Consider the following 4216-nt stretch of genomic DNA (forward strand, 5'->3'; position numbering starts at 1 on the left):
AGTTGTCGAACTTTGGCTGTGGTAGACCCGAGAATAGTCTCATCTAAAGTTTTGTTATAATTGATTAATACTAAGAATTATTATTAAAAGTTGTTCACTTAAGAAATAAACTATGTAATTGTAGCTAATTGTTTCTTTTATTCTTTATTTTAAAATTTAGTCTTAAGTATAATTCAGAGGAAAAATAATAGTTAACAGAGACATAATTCTTGTAAAAGATGGAAACCTGTATAGCTCAACGGTATTTAACGAACTTCGATATCTGCAAACTGACGCACAAGCGTTGCCTATCGATCAATACAAATCGCGGAGTCAACATTATAGACTATACTTTATTAATTAACTAAGTTTTATAGCAAAATAATAAAAAATGTTTATAAGAAGAAAAATGTATTATGTGCATATTTTATTGTTTTTTTTTTCTCATACTTGCAACTAATTAAATAATATACAGAGTAATTTTGTCCCTACAAGGATAAAAAACTTATATCTTTTTTATTGTGAGAATCCTTATTTTTTTTATTTGTTGGTAGAAAAAAACATTTCTAATGATTTTGTTCTAAATTTTTTTGTTATCTGATCAACAGGTTTTTTTTAAATTGTTTGGATTTGAAATACAAATTCATCGTTAATTTTGTTTTCACAAGACTGGAGGCAACAAGGCTATAAATTATTTTTATGGTCGTTAACAAGAAAATTTTTCACGCCGGTCGCTCAACAATGTACAATAGTAAAATCTTGCGTTGAATATAATAAAATGCGTCTATTAATAGACATGAATTATTAAAGATATCATTCCTGGGCGATGGATGTTATTGATTAGTACTTTTTACAATTAACGACTACTGTATGCTAAACAACAAATTATCAATAGAAAATTGGCGAAAACTCACTATTGTTAAACTACTAATAACAAAAGAACGGTTTATCGAGTAAAAATAATGATAAGAACAATATTGTTAGCAATTTTTTTTATCATATCGTCAAACTAAAAATAAATGGTCTCCATTAAAGAAAATTGAAGTTCAGGTATTTTAATCATGAGAGATGAAAGAAAAATAATTTAACTACATATTATAGAAATTTTTAAATAAAATAATATATACCTTTGTGAAAATAAAAAATGTTCAATAGTTTCCAAGAAAATCGTTAAGTATATTATCCTAAATCACTCTGTATAATATATTGATACGATCCCACGCCATCTTTGTCAGCCGCCGTTCTACTACTTGGAATCAAATAACTTGTCTGAGAAACAACGCGTGTCATACGGTCACGTACTAACAATGTGTAAGTCCAGCAAATGCCGCACGGCCGACAACGAACCGCCGCAAATATATCACTGACTATATGAAGTTAGTAGTATATTTGCTATGCCGATTGTTCATTTAACAGGTCAATTGTTAAAAACAACGAGAACAATAGAAACATGTTTCCTTACTTTCTGAACACCTATACAGACCACATATAGTCTTTGAATATACGTTAAAGTTATTTTCGTGACACCTCATGACATGCATCGTTCGAATATCGCTTATTTTTTTCGGCACATCGTCAACCAACTACGCTATTGGAAACTGTTTAATTAATTCGATCTCGTGCATTATTATTGATTTTCCCATTTGTGTGTTATACTTGTTTATTAGTAAGAATAAACTTATATAATCTTAAAATATTGTGTTGCTTACATTTATTCCGTGTCAGTTTTACATGGGACCCCTTATCAATATATAGTCAATCAAAACTTAATCATTATCGCGGCTTTAGTTTGTTGTAGTATTATTAAATTATAAAATACCTGTGGCGGCTCGTGGCTTGGATGACGAGACGATCGCACCCCTACTAAAATTAATTAAAAGAAGAAAATTAATTTTATATTCTTAATTCTATATTTCTATTAAAAATGCAAATGTTTAAATAGTAAAATTGTTATAATACATTTGTCGTGTGCGAACATTAAAGTTGTTTCCCTCAGTATATACGGTACACATGTACACACGAGCAGTGTTTGGACGACCAACAGCGTCGTCCATACAGAAAATATTAGTATATTACTATATTGGTAATTTATTTTTAGAATACACTACGTGTACGATCGTCGTTATCGTTAGCCTTAATAATATAATCGCTCTTATTAATATTTTTTACTGCGATCTTTAAAATAATATGTGTATTGTGTTTTATTTTATTATATTTAATTTGACAATTTTTTATAACTATAACTAGCGGTATTATATTTAAAGTCGCACCCTCACCACCAGCAACCACGAGCCGCAATAGTGAATTACAATGGCGGTCCAACGATTTTACTATATAAGGAGATAAAAAACCATAATAAAAATCATGATGAGAGCTGTGTCCCCTACATCAAAGCTTTTAGAGTTTCATTACTGTATCAAGATGTTATTATGAACTTTTAAATACTTATAAAATTTTTTCTTATTTAAGCTATTTAAAATAGTACTCCGTTAAATTTACCTTCTCATAAATAATAACCAAGACTTAAAATTTCATCTTCCAAATTTGTAATATTAAGTTTTTTTCCATAATAACTATGTTCGATTAAGACTGTAGAGAGATCAGCTATGGTGTATGGTTCAGTGTTTGGCGGTTGACAAGAATGAAGAGTAGAGAATAAGTGTAGAAAGATGAGGATGCTTAAATGGATGAGTGGAGTGACAAGTAGTTGAGAGGAAAAAGAAGAAGATTAACTATGTTCAATCATTCTTAAATTGTAACGATTTAAAAAAGATAAATAGTAACGCAGAAATATTTTTTTGTTTTGGGAAGGACATTAACCTCTGTAATCACACCTAAAACTAAAACATCAGGAAAACACTTCTCAGTTTTCAAATTAATTAATAAAAATTTGTACTGACTGATGGTGTGTTCAAATTAACTTAGCAAAATGTTTAAATGCATATAATTTAGTTCTGATAATATTAAGAATAAATAAAATAAAAAACTTCGTTTATAAAGTCGGCTCCAGGATGGTTTTTAAACTTTGAACTTTTTTTTGTAATGTTAAACATTTANTCCAGGATGGTTTTTAAACTTTGAACTTTTTTTTGTAATGTTAAACATTTAATGCGGCTGGTCAGACTGGCTGTGCAACGACTCTTTCTCCACTCTCTACCATAATATGCTACCTTTTTATGATTATTACTACTATATTACTATTATGACTATGTTCTAAGTGGGATAAACGTAAGTAAGATAAAGTTTTAAATAAAAGTTTGAACAAATATGATATCACGCAATTTTTTTGGTCATGTTTTTAGTTNCATAATATGCTATCTTTTTATGATTATTACTACTATATTACTCTTATGACTATGTTCTAAGTGGGGTAAACGTAAGTAAGATAAAGTTTTAAATAAAAGTTTGAACAAATATGATATCACGCAATTTTTTTGGTCATGTTTTTAGTTCTATTTTTTTTTGGTTGGCAATGTTTTTACTTTTTTAATTTGTTTTTAAGGGCAGTTCTTTTTGTTTTTAATCTACTTAAATAATTATTGGAATGACTCAAAATTTGACATTCTCCATTTATAAATAGAATAAAGAAAAAAATTCATTAAATAATAAAAAATTAATTTATTTGATTAGAGAGAACAGACAATTATCTATAATCATAAATATAATTTAATAACAGTAAAATTATATACCATTAAAAATTCGGATTTGTTGATATTTTCTTTAAAAGGATTGGTTTTCTTATGTAAATGTTTTATAAAACTATATTTTAATTAATGTAGGTTGCAACATACATTTAGTCTCAAATAAAATGTAAACAGAAAATTGTAAACTTTCATCAGGCAACAATTTCTACTTAAAGTAGAAAAAATAAAAAAAAAATAAAGTGGTGATTGAATTTTGGTAACAAAAATTGACTAAGCTGACATAATAAACAGCATGCATTTGATAAATACAATCAATTAACAATACTATTAGGCGATAAATAACAAGGAAAATAAACCAACCAGATAGGCTATTTGACAGAGGAAGCACAAGTGTGCCGAACACAATAACGTAGTGACACTGGGCTAATAAATCACTGAATGGCGTCGAGCAGTTTATTTTAAAAAATATAGCTTTAAAAAACTAAAAAACACGCTTTTATACACATCTAACTAAAAAGTTCAAAATAATTTTTAAAACAATAATAAACAAATTGTACTAGTATTATTGTTTTAAGCTTATTTTTTTTTTTTTT

This window comes from Daktulosphaira vitifoliae, unplaced genomic scaffold (genome assembly GCF_025091365.1).
Source record: "Daktulosphaira vitifoliae isolate Bord-2020 unplaced genomic scaffold, ASM2509136v1 Scaffold_4, whole genome shotgun sequence".
NCBI lineage: Eukaryota > Metazoa > Arthropoda > Insecta > Hemiptera > Phylloxeridae > Daktulosphaira > Daktulosphaira vitifoliae.